Source organism: Gymnoscopelus braueri (genome assembly GCF_963280865.1).
Source record: "Gymnoscopelus braueri genome assembly, chromosome: 7".
In the NCBI taxonomy this organism is placed as follows: Eukaryota; Metazoa; Chordata; class Actinopteri; order Myctophiformes; family Myctophidae; genus Gymnoscopelus; species Gymnoscopelus braueri.
In genome coordinates this window covers 33,106,820-33,122,817 of record NC_137608.1, presented here as the reverse complement: position 1 = coordinate 33,122,817, position 15,998 = coordinate 33,106,820, and the positions used below count along the sequence as shown (strand labels likewise).

At 44.4% G+C, this 15,998-nt stretch overlaps 1 protein-coding gene across 2 annotated transcripts in view; it reads left to right on the top strand.

Moving 5' to 3' along the window:
* Positions 1–2,507: 2,507 nt before the first annotated feature.
* Positions 2,508–15,998, top strand: part of tncb (tenascin Cb) — a 48,573-nt gene continuing 35,082 nt past the window's right edge. For both annotated transcript variants that reach the window (XM_080433889.1, XM_080433890.1), the window contains exon 1: positions 2,508–2,911. The gene's annotated coding sequence lies outside the window, so the exon portion shown is untranslated. The remainder of the gene's footprint in view (positions 2,912–15,998) is intronic.

Here is a 15,998-nt window from a genome sequence, read left to right as displayed (position 1 = left end):
TGAACTCCCACAGCAATTTCCCTGTGATGTTGTGAAGGGGAAAGAGAGAGAGAAAGCTAAAGAGAGAGAGAGACAGAGACGGAGCAACAGGAAGGTGAGAACAGGAACAGATGGAGATGCGCAGTGCGTGTTCCCACCAAGGCGGGGACTCTGCCTTCACCCCCCCCCCCCCCCCTCTCTCTGCATTCGCAGAGGCATGCTCATTTAAAACTGGTTTCTATACATAGCAAGTGCCTTCGAGTATCATCTCTTAAATGATATCATTACAGCCAGAAGTCATTAAAAAGGATCTTTTTCATTCAGTAGACTACAGATTTCCTCCATCCCGCTTTCCCCCCGACCCTCCATCCCCCGGGGAAGCTGGAATGGAAATGAATTTAGGGGCCCTTGAGTCATTGAATATGCTTTTTATCACCCGATAGCTATGCTACATATGTGCCATTGTGCTTTATATAGGATTAGAGGAGATCTTTTCTGCCTGACTGGCCACTGGCACTCGGGAACAAGGCAAGGATCATTTTCCCTGCAGAGAAAAGCCTCCTCTTTCACACACAGAACCCCCTCACTCACTGCACACGGCGAGGTTCAGCAGGAGCGCTGCTCGCCACACACTCGCTGATGCTTATCAGCATGTGTGTGGCTCTGGGGCTTTGGATCCGAGCTGCATATTTCTTCCATAGCTGCAGGCATCATTTGTCCACCGCAGATTTTTTTGTAGTTTTCTTTGTAAACAACAGAATGAAACGTTTACTTCATGCCACCTTTACAATGCCTCAAAGTTTGGTAAATAGTATTCATGAGTCCCCTAGTGACTCAACTATACATACTGTAGTCTCATGCGGGTTTCAATTAAGCGTGTCATCACCTTTCTGAGCCATATCTCTCCACTGTGCTCTCTAATAATGCAGACAAGGATTACCCACTTACTTTAGCCCTGCTGTTTTATACTTTGTCGTACGATGGTGTCGCAGTGCGCACAGTGAAAGTAGCCGGTGCCACTGCACGCTGTGAGCATGTAGATGTGCTATAAATAAGGATTTTTTTCCTAATTATTGTTAGAACATTTTCATGCCAAAAATACGAGTGCAAAGTTGAAAGTGGTTAAACATACTGTAATCTTGATAACAATAATTCGGCCTAATTATCCTGCAAGGCATGTCATCTTCTATTTCATGATCCATCAGGCAGGGCTGGTGGAGAAGGAGGGCATTTATTTGTCAATGGCTGCTTGAACATCACCCATGGGAATATCAGCACCACCATCATCTGCACCACTAGCACCAGCGTTGCCTTTGCAGCCCAATGACCAGCTTGCCTGGGTCACATTTTGATTTGCTAATGAGTGCGGCTGCATCCTCTGTGCATGGCTCGCTCCTGGAACATTTGTGATGTTCATCTTTCTTTGGCCTTTGAAATCCATGCAAGCCTTTCCCCCTGAGAACAAAAAAGCATGGAGGGATGGAAGCCAGGCAGCATGTCATGGATTTCTCCTGAGATCTTGGATCTCTTCCTGTGTTTATTTTAGGTGCAGCTCTCCTGGCCTGTTTACTTGAAATGCCGCGGCACAGAATGGCTGGTGGTAATTGCAGCATCCGTCGTCGTCGTCGTCCTACTCTCTGTGTTCCGCTCTACCTGGGAGCTAGGAGACAGTGTGGAGAGAGTCTCACAGGGCCATGCGGAGCTGATCTCTAAACACGCTCCAATCAAGAGCTGTGTATACTGACAGGAAGATTGCTCCATGGAGAGGGCTGAGGTCTGCTTGATGCACAGCATCAAGTTTCAGGCTGAGCAGCGGCTGTTAGCAACAACAACAGCTAAACCATCACTGAAGCGGGATCATGTCATCACAGTCCCAACCAGTAATTGGGTAGTGATCTCTGTCCTTGTCCCTCAAGTGAATGGGAAGCGACTGTGGAAGGCAGACACCATTAACGCTTCCTTCCTTTCACGCTTTTAAAACTGCTCAGGGTTCTGCAACGCCATGTTAATGCAGCTCCCATATTCACTCAAAGTATACCCCCCATTGGCTGTTCCACTTTGTGGTTAATGCCCCCCCTCTCCCCCGCCTCCCCTCCCCTCCTCCCCCACCTTCTTCCTCTTTCTCTCCATCAGACAGTCAGTCATTCATCCACTCTCCCTCTCTTTCTCTCTGTCTCTGTCTATCTGTCTGTCTGCCGGTCTCCCTGCCTCACCCCTATCTCTCTCTCTCTCTCTCTCTGTCTGTCTGTCTGTCTCTCTCTCTCTCTCTCTCTCTCTCTCTCTCTCTCTCTCTCTCCCTCCCACTCTGTCTCCCTTCTTTCTCTGAGAGCCAGCCTTGAGGCATCCCATTTCAGCTCCTTAGCTTCCAGTCAGTGGGGAGGGAGGAATTGAGGGGTGGGGGGGGGGGGGGGTATTTAAGAGACGGGTTGGTGGGGGAGTGGAGTCTGACCGCAGAGAGGACTACTGTTTAAGAGAAAGGGAATTCTCCCTCCCCCTCCTTTCACACACTCTCCCTCACTCAGTGAGTCAGTCAGTCAGTCCCTCTGTCTCTCTCCCGACTGCTCTCTCTCCCTGTCTGTCTGTCTCTCTCTCTTCCTCTCCCCGTCTCCTTACTGGGTGCATGAGCATCAGCCAGTTTTCTCTCTCTCTGCTTTTCCTCTCTCTCTATCCCCCCCTCTCTCCCTCTGTCTCCCTCTCTCTCTCTCTCTCTCTCTCTCCCTAGGTGGACTGGGATAAACGCTGGAGAACAGAAGGGAAAGATGACAGAGCTGTCAGTGCTCTGAGAGATACAGATAGACAATCTCCACAACATTTTTTAGGCTGAGGCTGGCTGATATAAAAAAAAAGATTTTATTCCCCCTCCCTCCAACATTGATTCATCTTGGTAGCAAAGTAGATTTCATCACTGGAGCGGCTGTGAATACTGAGCAAGGTAAGCGGCTCTCTTTACCTGCGTGCGGACGCTGCTCAATGATGCCATCGCTGAAGGGCTGATGCATTGGGTGCTGAGATGATTGTGATTTTGACAACTTTTACAGAACACTATAAGGAAAGATTTTTATTTTATTTTTATTTTATCTTTATTTATATATCTTGATAGAATAATAATTTTGTTCTTTTGAAAATGTAACTTTTGTGTGAATTAGCTGACATCCTGTTCATATTTTAGGTCATTGTCTTACTCACAGTATAGATTGTAGACTGTAGTAGTAGTAGTAGTAGTAGTAGTAGAAGCAGTAGTAGTAGTAGTAGTAGTATAGTAGTAATGAGATTAATTCCACTCTTCAATGCTGAGTCTGCTGTCTGCGCCTGTATGTTTTACAGGCGCAAGCTTCTGAAGCTGACTTAATTCTATAGTCTTTATTGCATGCACCTGGGCTCCTATTATGTTTTACTGTGAAAGTTTTGTGCTTCCGTCGGCTGTTTGCTCATTACTGTATTACTGGGGCAGAGGGGAAGAGCAGGTTTGACTCCTCAGGGATCTATAGTCACACATATTCCTTCTGAATTATTCTCTCTATATGCAGTTGGTCCCTCTGTGCATGATGAGTAGGAGAAGAGAGGGCAAACATATATGTGTGTGTGTGTGTGTGTGTGTGTGTGTGTGTGTGTGTGTGTGTGTGTGTGTGTGTGTGTGTGTGTGTGTGTGTGTGTGTGTGTGTGTGTGCGTGTGTGCGCATGCTGTTTCCCGGAGTACGTCCAGCTCCCACTGCTTTATGTGCCAGCAGACATCAGGCTGCTGTAGCCTGGGAGACAGACAGCTGCTCTGCATTAGATGCTGCTGGTCTCCAGTCAGTCAGTCAGTCAGTCAGTCAGTCAGTCAGTCAGTCAGTCAGTCAGTCAGTACTGACTGACTGACTGACTGACTGACTGACTGGCTTGGTGGCTGGATCATTGACTTGCTGCCTGGCTGGCCGACTAGCCGATATGGCTGTCTGAGTGGTTGGAAGACTAACTGTCTGCCTAAGTGGCTGGCTGGCTGGCTGGATGGTTGGCTATGGTCGGCCAGCCCTACTGACACACGTATTCATTAGCTGGTAGAACCATCGCTGATTTGGTCTCCATGGTCAGCTCCTCAGCATCAGAGTTGCTCGGAGCGATGTAAGGAGCTTACCGGAAGACTCAATGGAGCCCTCATTGGAGAGATTACATCCCTGATAGTCAGAGAGAAACGACTGACAGAATGAGATAGTGATAGCCAGATAGAAAAGATAGATAGGCAGACAGAAATATGGTTTAGGTAGATAGAAACACAGCCAGAGAGTGAAAGTGAAAGACCAAGTGACAGAGGGACAAACTGAAGCTTGGATTGATAGAGGGAGAGAAAAAAGAGAGAAGACAGAGAGATGGAGAAGTGGGTGTGCGTGGAGCTGTGAGTTGGGGTGAAGGGGAGGAGACCCATAGGATACCAGGGCAACATCTATTGGATGGTGATTGCGCATCAGGATGAGACAGGATCCCAGCGAAACAAGCCATCCATATTTTAGAATGTGTGTACTGATCCACTTCTGTCCGATTCAGTTACTTCTCTTGGGAGGCATTTTTGTTTTATTGATGAATTCTCTCGCGAACTTAGTGTGGCGCATGAACGTTTGCTCTTTGAAATGTGACACCACGCTAGGTTTCCACTTTCACGACAGCTGACTCCTAACCATAGTTTGACACACTTTCGACTAATAGGCGGCTGCCGGAGGCTCGGCGTGTAAATGTTTTGTAACGCTATGATTCTGTGTATGGTAGCCAGGCATGCACTGACGGTAACACATTAGCGTGAGGATGAGTGAGAAGCACGCCTTTGTTTGGACAGCTGCTGTCCCCCAATGCCCCACATGCCCTACAATGCTCCATGAGAGGGTGACTGTATTTAACCCCACTTAGCTCCTCGGCTGGTGATCGAGAGGAAACAATAATTGTGGGTATTCATGGTGACCCGTGCCGGGCGAGGCTCAGGAGGAGCAGGAGGTGATTGAATTTTGGCTGGACAAAATGAATGTCATCTCCTTTTCAACCTATTCAAACACACACACACACTCGCGCACACACACACACACACACGCACACGCACGCACGCACACACACACACACACACACACACACACACACACACACACACACACACACACACACACACACACACACACACACACACACACACACACACACACACACACACACACACACACTCCTCTTTGTCTCTTTATGTTAACATTGCTATTGGCTGCTGCTGAAGTGTCTTGCTCTGGGCCTTTTATCGCATTCATATTGGGTTTCATATAGGTTTTTCTTCTACCAGTGGCGTGTGATAATTTATGGATATATTTGTGGACCATTTCACCTGAACTCTTTCTGCCCGGTGGACACGACCGCCTGTGAGCCAGATGGTCCAACAAAGGGATTTCTCAGTACCTGAAGAGAAGTAACCCATAACATATACAAAGCAGCGCTGCTGATGATAGATGAGAGTTCTGCATTTGTAGGACTTTGGCATAAGTTGTTATTTTGTAAGACACAGACGATTCAGCTTGTGAAATTGCCTTACACCCACTCACCTTTACAAAACTAAACAAATTATGCCATACGGCTGCAAGTATGAGATCAGATTTTGTCCCCTTTTTTGTCGGGGGCTGGGGATTGTCACATATTATAATTGATACTGACATTCCTGTCTCTTTCATTCTCTGGTTTCGACCAAAGACAATTGGCTTTCAGAAAGTCCCCATCAGACTCATCATTGGCACGAAACAAAGACATCCCCGTCTTTCTCAGCCAAATCCAATGATTCAAAGTGATTCACAGTTTCCAGATGGGTTATAATGTCCTGTATGATGCTAATGCCTTGGGGAGAGAGGTGGGGGGGGTGCAACTCTTGGGTTGGCTGCCTGTGGGTTCCGGAATCTCATTGTGTCAGTCCGGCCCCTCTGACGGTGGTGGCCAAGAGAAGAGCACATGTGGCAGACACTGGCTCCGACACTGGCTCCTTCGCTTCCACCATGTGACCCCGCGCATTGGAATGCATGAGCCATAATGTTGCTGGAACAACATGGGGGGGGAGGGGGTAGTAGGGGGTACCTTCATTGAAAGAGGCAGACGCAATTGAAATTGGGGCAAAATGCTAAAACGGGAGATGTTGTAGTAAAGTGCCGACCTCAGGGGCCGGGGTCAGCGGGGTCCTACAAGTGTCTCAATGGATGGTACTCTCAATTTGGACTCCCAACACGCTTTAGGCTTTCAATGCAGACATGGACAAACAGATGTCCTCATAACGCAGCCAATACACTCGCGTCTCGCCTCCATTTCCAGAGTAGCAAGAGAGAAAAAAAGATTTCTCCTTCCTGCTGTGATGGGTTAGAGCAATAAATCTAGTAAAATATGTGGGAAATAAGCACATACTCTAAATGGTCTCTTTCACTGGCCTTTAAAAAAGTCTGGGACAAGCCTTGAATAACCCCTTCTAAAATTCCAGAGGTTTCCTCTCAAATGTCCAGATTCCCTCGCTGAACTCTGCTGCCACTTCCTTGCTTCACTAACGCAGTAGCCAATAATACAAGAAATGGATTTTAGCTGCAGTGCAATATGAGGAAAAGAAACTAGTACCACGGACAGAGAAAGACATAGCTTCCTGTGTGTGAATTTATCACTCCAGTCAGGGATGGCTCAGCATGCAGCCCTCTACAACACACACTTCTGAGGCGTTCCCTAGACAAAAGGGGCTTTCTCTGGTGTGAATTGATAGTTTGCGCTGCTCCAAAAACAACAACAAAATCAAGCTCGTCCCTGGCTGCTCCACTAAAGGAAATGGACAGTCATTTAGTCATAAAGCCACCAAAACATACCTTTTATTGCACACATTCTATATATCCCCATATTCTGCACAATCCCCATTGCTGCTGAAGAGTTTTACGCGTACCTGTCTTTCATTAGCTGTACTCTTGTCAACTTTATTGTATCTTATTTTTTTTATTAGATCCGGTATCATCATTATTATTACATTGTTATATTTTAAGAGTTGTTGTTAGCACAGTCTGCTGAGCATGACACATCAACATTTCACTGCTTGTACCTTGTACCTTGTAACTGTATAAGTGAGTGACAAATATACCCTCTTGAATCTTAAATGATGTACAGACGCACGTACGCACACACACGCACGCACGTGTGCGCACGCACGCGCGCACACACACACACACACACACACACACACACACACACACACACACACACACACACACACACACACACACACACACACACACACACACACACACACACACACACTCACACACACTGATGTATTGTTTCAGCATCTGGTCAGCTGTGATTCTGAGAAATTTACAACCGTGTTGTGTCTACTGTTAATGCCACTTTAGAAAATGTACGGGTAGCAATTACATGCACAAAAGGTCACTTCTGGCAACAATTGTGAAAAATGATCCAGCCCAAGGCTCTTTTAAACCCGCAGAGCTCTCACCTTGCAGCTGATTACCTGAGAGGCAAGGTGTTAGTTTCTATGTAAGTTTAGCCGTCTCTCCGAAGTTGACCTCAATACCGCTGAGTAACATTGAGTAACAGTGCCAGACAGACAGTTCTTTTTTTTTTTTTTTAAGTATATAGCCTACTAATTGCAAAACAAATGCTGAAGAGAGGAAGACGGAAGAGTGACGAGCAAAATAGTTAACCACTTAAACCCTGTATACTTCATTGACCCTAGTCCCCCAGGGCTCTGTACTATTCCCCCTACTTTTTTCCCTCTACACCAAATATCTCCACCGAAAACTGCCGATTTACAAGCTCACAACGCATTGTGTCAGCAGTTGTAAAGGAAGCAAAGGAGAGCAACCAGCCAGCCGCCAACACCACACCAGAAGTTAGGCTAATAAACAGTGGGTCACCAGCAACTCAGCATGATAAAAAGCCTCATGAACAATGACTAGCATCCGTGCCCTCCATCTGGACAGAGCAAGAACAGCAGTGTGAGACACAGGCACGACAGGGGCAGAGCCATAAAGAATATTGATGGGTTTCATGGCCCAAGCATGACTCAAATCGCAATGCAGTAAAAATTAAATTGAAATTGAACTGTGCTCCACGATTCCCCCCGCCATGTACAACAAGACGGCCTGCCTCATTCATTTCCCTTGTATCTTGTGAAGGAAATTGTTTTTTTTGTTAGAAAAAGGATAAAGAGCTTCTTTTGGTTGGGGGGTAGGGGGCAACTGATATCAATCAGATATGTTGCCGCCAGGCTCCAATAATTCTGCCTGAGGTGTTAGTGGGATAGCACTCAGTGTTGGCAAAATGATCTCTTGGAGCCATCCGTGATAGCTGTTTCTGCTGGTGTCACAGACCTCTTCCACCTCCCCCCTCCCCCCCCTCTCACCGGTGCCCCTTATCAGACATGAACACGCTAACCCCTGCCACTCCCCTGCTATCTGTATCATCAGAGCCCTGGGGTCACAGTAGAGGGGCCCACGAAATAGAGCGCTTTATGGTTTGATGAAACTGGTCTTTTCAACTGACAAAACACAATATTCCTCTAATTTAATTTCAATTTCGAATTGTGTTTTCATCGTGTGTGTGTGTGTGTGTGTGTGTGTGTGTGTGTGTGTGTGTGTGTGTGTGTGTGTGTGTGTGTGTGTGTGTGTGTGTGTGTGTGTGTGTGTGTGTGTGTGCGCGTGTGCGTGCATGTGGATGGGGGATTATATACATGGTGCCAAGAGTGTTTTTCTTTTTTGTCCCTAACGTTAAGTGTAACCAATTATTTTTATTAAACAAATTGAGTGCCAATTAACCCTCGCCACACATGTCTGTGTTGCCACTACTATTGTACTCTACTGGCTCACCTGCCAGTAAGGATCCCCCACAGAGAGGACGTAGCACCTCTGTTCTACTCCTCCCTTTCGACACCCCCGCTGACAGGTGCCACTCCTTGCCTGGCATCCCTCCCCCGATTATAATATGCCAAATGTGTTCATATAGACACTGAGCCAAGCTGGATGCACCACGCTGGTGGATTCAAACCCCTAGACTCCGCTGTGGTACTTTACTCCTGCACCACCCATGCGTCCTTCCAAGAGTGTGTTCTATTAAAAACAGTGATACACTTAAAGGGCAAGACCACTTTGGTAGAGGTTTGGGTTGTGTAGTTACCTTGCCATGATGTAACTCCAAAGGTGGGCAAGAAATACAAAATAATTGCTCCATTGATTAGAAATAGATAATTCAAAATATGCTCCCCATTGACTTACATTGTATGGTAAAACAGCTCTCAAAGTCACTATTTTAGCACGTAAACGAACGCAAACAAAGTCGATTCAGACAATATAGAACATCACCAAACCCAGTACTGTTTTTTTTTTAATAAAAATGTCAACTTCCTGTTGATTTTGCCATTTTTAATAAGTGGAAAACCTGGACTGGATCCGCGGATCCGGATCCAGATCTTCAAATAGTAAAATCAACAAGAAGTTGACATTTTTATTAAAAAAACAAATAGTACTGGGTTTGGTGATGCTCTATATTGTCTGAATCAGCTTTGTTTGTGTTCATTTATGTGCTAAAAGAGTGACTTTGAGAGCTGTTTTAACATACAATGTAAGTCAATGAGGAGCATATTTTTTAATTATCAATTTCTAATCAATGGAGCAATTATTTTTGATTTCTTGCCCACCTTTGGAGTTACATCATGGCAAGGTAACTACACAACCCAAACCTCTACCAAAGTGGTCTTACCCTTTAATGTATTGAATGCTAGCGCCTTTAGTCTTTCATGGAATTGGAAAAGTTTGGTTTGGTTTGCACCATATTTTAAGTGAGTTACTTGAAGTGGAATTATATTACAAATCCTCTTTTTTTTTTTTTTTTACTGATTCATGCGTTATATTGAAACTATGATGAACACACATGCCTAGTTATATAAAAGTGTCATGATAACCACAAAGCAGATGAGTCTCTGATTTAATGGTGTCTTTAAGGATTTTATCATCAGTTTGCTGTACCTCTACGGTAGATCTGGAACAATTTGTTAATTGTCAAATGGAAGCCCATGGTCTAAGCCTGGTCCAATTTCTGCTCAGAGGAACATTATAAAATGGACACATTAGGCCATGTTTCGTGTGTACATGTGCTGATTTGTGTGGGGTTCAGACAGGGTGCACTGACCTGTCTCGGTTAACTGGCCTTTGAAGTGTGTCCAGGCCATACAAAATAAATGGGAGCAGGTCTTCCAGTGGGGGGTACTGAGAGGGGGGCTTGTCCTGGGGCAATGGGCTGTGTCCCAATGTCAAGGCACAGCTAGTTCACGACCATATTTTACCACCGTTTCAGCAATAGCTTTTTTCTGACTCCTTCAAAGAGATTTTCCTGTCATAAAACAAGGGATGATATTGATCGCTTTGGCTTCTTATTTTCCAAGGTCAAATCTCTGTGGCTATAACTGATCTCCTCCTTTATATCACTGTGTCAGGTTCAGAATGGCTTAGCTCTAGACTATACCAGCAGTGTGCACATTGGTCATAAAAGGCAGCTAGAGAAATACTGTCAGAGTGAGGTGATAAAAATTGAAGGGAAATAAACCCATGCAGAGAACCAGCAACAACTGTATCATTGATCGTGCGTCGAGCAGTCGATTCACGTTATGCCCCTTCCTGGAAATCCATTTCTATGTTTGATGATAATAACTTGCGGCCGCCGTAGTGCTGTCCTCAGCAACTTTGCTATCTCTCTGATTATGACCTTGGAGAAGATGTAGGTCCAAATCAATACTCACCTGCTCCAGGACATATGTTGAATGCTTCTTTCACCTTTAGGCACACTGATCACGATTTATGGGCGTGTGAACTAAATTAAATACAAGTTATTGGTGTTATTATGGTGCCATGAGGTATGAAGATTCATCTTTAAAATGTAATTAGAGAGTACGCTTTAAAAATATATATATATATAATGTTGGGCATAGTAGTGAGTGGCTCTGATTGAGGCCCATTTTCTGGTTACCCCTTGGCACAGTTCTGGGGAGACTGTAAGCAGCGTGACATTAATATTGTGCACCTCAAGGTGAAAAGAGCCCCAGACAATACCCCTTCATTCAGTCTCTTACCAGCGACCCAGATTTAGACTCTGTGCCAAAGGAGGCAAGCAGATTTTTTTTTGTCATGGATGACCTACAAAACTAGGCATGCTTGATAAATTCCAACGAAATGAAAAGAAAAGTGCATGCATCCTATCAGACCTGTTTAACATCGAGTCGAGGGACCGGGGTTGTAGTTGTAGTCATTGAATATTTACAACTTTTACACATCAAGTGGGGCATGCTGCTTCATTATTCAGTTTGTTTATTTGCAGAGATATCCTCATGTTTGCTTCATGTCTCTTTTGACATGGTCCCTATTATCCAATGTCAGTAGATCTTACTGAATATCTCATGCTGCGCTCCATATCTTTTTTTTTTTGAACGCATGTAACACATGTTGCTATATTGATAATACCTGCTTTCTGGATGTTGTAGCGGGTTTACATTATCCTTCTCATGCTGTATATCTGCAGTGCGTCGCCTGGCAAGCAGTTGACTTCTGCTCTGACTTATCCTGAGCCCACCATATGGTGGAGTCTTAGTAAAGGTAGTCTATGCTGACGTTCATGTTTTTGCAGCATGCTGGTCTGGGCCGGGTTTGAAAGCAAATCCTGACTTCTGCGTCAGATGTCTGCAATCTTCCGCAGACACACACAGCCCCTCATCAATCACTATGCACTTCACTAAAACCAATTTAAAAGTTTTGAAAAAAGAAAAAAGAAAACACAGACGGGAAGGATGAGCGGCTGGAAAAGTAATCATCCAGCAAACAGTTGTGAGTTTATTTGTATTATTTCCTTTGAAACAGCAAATGATTGAGACAGCAGTCCACTGTATATAGACAATTGATAACCGCTGATCTTTGAATGCTTGAACACTTACACCGAAACACAGAAACAGAAGTGCTAAATAGTGAAACACTTCGTCCCAACCAGTGGTACACAACCCAAAAGCTGGCCGTGAGATGTTTATGGCATTAATAGGAATACTGTGTTTTTTATATAGTGAGCTATGATGTGGTCAACGCATTTGAGAACCACTGGATCGACTGTCCTGGTTTTACTCTTGTCCTGATCCTCTTGGTTCTTCTTTGTGTTAAATTGATTCCTTTGATTTATTCCAGGATTAAGATCCATTCACTTCCGCAATATGGTGGTGAAAAATAAGACAAAGTATGTGCTGAGGGACACGCCAGAGAATGCTTGTTGCTACTGTAAGGGAAAAAGTTATTGATGGTGGAGCTAGCTGAAGGCACTGTGGTTTTTGCATTACACTAATGGGAAAATCAGAGGGATATGACATGGATGCTTATGTAAAGAGACACCTATGGGAATTGCATAGAGTTCCATGGATTCTGTTTCTTCTGCACGGCCGTTAACTTTACTTGTGGTAAGGTCATTCTTTGGATTGAAGTGATTTTTTTCAGGAGCATGTCAGATATATGCAGTAAATGGAGTCTATAATGTGAAATGCATTCATGTTTTTCATCCATGCTTTATGATTTTCACCAAGATCCCACTGGTTTGCGCTGGTTTCCCCATTTGTTATTCTGTGTATACAAATCTCTTAGTTGGATTAGAGGCAGACAGTTTGGCATAGCCCTTTACTTTCGTACTAGAGCAATGATACCATACCATAAAGTTAGGCTGTTTGCAAAAACGAGGAAAATCACCTTTGAAATGGACTCCGATGGGACCTATGAAGCATTTCCAGCTCTCCAGTGTGTAAAGTGTAAAACTTCGAGTGTTGCCTTAGTACTCATTCAATACAAGGGCTAATTTAGATTGACCACACTGGATCCGCGTGCCAGCAGGTTTCCCTTGGCTAAATTCTGCTCACATTGGACCACATGGCGGCTAACAAGCTTAACGTCCGTCTGAAAAGCTAACAACAGAGCGAAAAAAACAAGTGACAAAATTACAAAAGCAGCAGCAGTTAAATTGTGTCAAGTCCGTCTCCACAAGTGCCAGGAACCGGCTGCATTAGCATAGAGCTCTGGCCACGGGGGGAACTGAAGAAAGTCTAAATAAAAATAAAAAAGGGGGTGGGGTGGTGCCGGCGTCTGGTTCTCTCAGGGCCTAAAATTATCCAAATGGCACAAACTTGATTCTTGATGTTATCGGTATCTCGCTGCATATTAAACAGGGCCGATTTGTAGCCATGGGGGAAGAGTAGTGAAACTGAAAGATCTCTTTATGATTTGGTGTGTGGTTTCTTCTCTCCGTCTATTTCTGAATAATGCCATGAGTTTTGCCAGAGCCACAGATTTTCTGCACAAAGCCTGTTTTGGTCTCTCAGGGGTTCGCCTCCCTCTGAGGGCCATGTGGAGAGCAGCCAGCTTCTAAAGTGAGAAAGCCAACCATCAGCCCAGAACTAAAACCCTAACAGCAAACTCAAAGCAATTTTCTGGCTATTTTGTTGATTTAATCCCTGGTTTGTGATGCTCAGACTCAGCAGTGAGACTCACCGTGCGTGAGTGCGTGTGCGTGCGTTTGTGTGTGTGTGTGTGCGCGCACGCGTTTGTGGTTAGTGAGTGTGAGTATGACTGACTCAACTGGGAAAGAGAGTGAGATGGGGAGGTGTAGCTCTCTCCCTCACTCCCTCACTCACTCCCTCACTCACTCACTCACTCACTCACTCACTCACTCACTCACTCCCTCACTCACTCCCTCACTCACTCCCTCCCTCACTCACTCAGCACTCACTCACTCACTCACTCACTCACTCACTCACTCACTCACTCACTCACTCACTCACTCAGGTCTTAGCACTTCCATCAGCGAGCCACATTAGCACTGTCACAGTGCGTCCATCTCGGATGCCTTCATCCTTGTCTGTCTAATCAGGGACAATGGGGGTGCAGGAGTACAGCTAAAGCCGTGCGATCCCTCCAAATACAGCTCATCTGTCAGGCGTTCTAATCGTGCATCTGCTGTGTGGGACTGCCTCCACCTCGCAGAGATATTACCTGTCCTGGCTCACACTGGGTCTTATGGTCTCCATACAGTATGTGTGTATGCACACACACACCCTATCACATAACCGCACCCCCCCCCCCCCCCCGCCCTTTGTGATCCTCCCTTTGTGAATTTATTTCATTTTCCACAATGTTTGCAGGTCTACATCAACAATGAAAGTGTCAATAGCATAACATGCAGGCATACAGCCATAATATTATGGCTAAGACAGTAAAAGATACACAAAAACAACAGAAATGATACACCTCCAACCCCTTCCCTGTGGGCCGTTCTCTAAAGTCCACTAATACTAGCACGATATTTCATAACAGAGACCAGGTCTTCCAGGTCTCTTTTAAACGTTTTTTTTATTAACCACAAACCCTAGCATCCCTATTCTGAGGGGAACATATGATGCCTAAAATAGACAATCTACAAGCTACATGACACGTTGTGAGCTGATAGATCGGCTATTTCCATTGAAGAGATTTGGTGTAGAGGGAAATCGAGCGTATCAAGAACAAAGCCAACCCTGGTCAACTAAGTATTAGTTTAATAAGTAAGTCTATGTATACTTTAATAAGTATAAATAGAGGGTTTAAAGTGGTTAAACTAACCCCAATCCAAGAGTATAAGTCTGGTCGAAACACTCACAGAGTCTGACTGCACCTGGCTATTGAGATTGTTGCTTTGGATTTGCATTTCACTGTGTTTATTCAGACTGACATGGTGCCTTTCCTACAGTAGTTATTACCTTCCAGATCTGCCAAACTACACTCTGGTTGTGCTATGGCTGGGAAATCCTTAGTGTCAGCATCTTTGACAAGGTGTGGAAAAACCGCTGCTCGGTTAGGCGAGCTAAGCACACATACCATCCAGACTTCTTGAAGGAAAGGAAGTCTGTTGTTAAAACTTGATTCATACACTTGCTGCCTGTTATACGCAAGGCAAGAAGTCATTTCAGCATGTGCATGTCTGTGGTATAACATAGGGTAGCACAAACTAGTGCTGCTTTTCAGCATTTGTCTTACTTTTGCTAAATATTATGTTAACATTTTGAAGCCATCAGAATTGTCTGCTGTCTAAAGTCATCTGCTGTCTGAATGAAGTATGCTCTGCAGCAGCCTGTTGCATGTAAAATATTCTGTGTCCTTGCAAAATATCAGCTTTCCTGATGTGTCATTGTAAATCAATTTCATGAACCACATAATACATTACATTACAGTCATTTAGCAGACGCTTTTATCCAAAGCGACTTACAATAAGTGCATTCAACATAGGTACAGAACGAAACTACTAATCGCCAGAAGTCCTACAGTATGTGCATTTTCTGCTAAAACAAGCAGCCAAGAGTATACCTAGCGCTAAGGTAAAAGTGCAATATATCAGCTACCTACTTTCTTAAACAGATGAGACAAATAGCTAAATCGAATGAGCAAGAGCTAAAACAAATAAGTGTATCGACTAAACAAGATCCAATTAAACAATACAATAATAAAACAAGAGTTCGTACAACTAGTTAACAACAAGTAGGCAAGGCGAAGAGGAAAGGTAGTGTTTCCTATAATATAATAAATGGATGAGTGGCAAATAATACAACCTTTTTAGAAGGCTGTATGGTTCCTTTAATGAGCATTCTTCCAGCAGCATGTTAAATCGGATTTATGATTCAGCAAAAAAAAAGTGTAAAGCGAAAATAAGGTATTTTCAAAAAGTGTTGATGTGTCTCGAATCGTTAGGTTGCTCTTTTCCCCCCTTTTATTTTATTTTAGGAGCACAACAAAGGGAATGCAATCAACTCTCCTCATGGCACAGAACATCAAACGTCAAAGTGTAATTTCCACAAGTTGTTGGCCATGCTTTTAACTAACCTGTATAGTGTATATCTCATGTAACATCAAAGGGTAAAGAAAAAACATAAAAACTTTTACAGCGGATTCCATACCACAATTCGGCTTCAGCACATTTTTCCTGCAGACCATTACTTTAAAAGG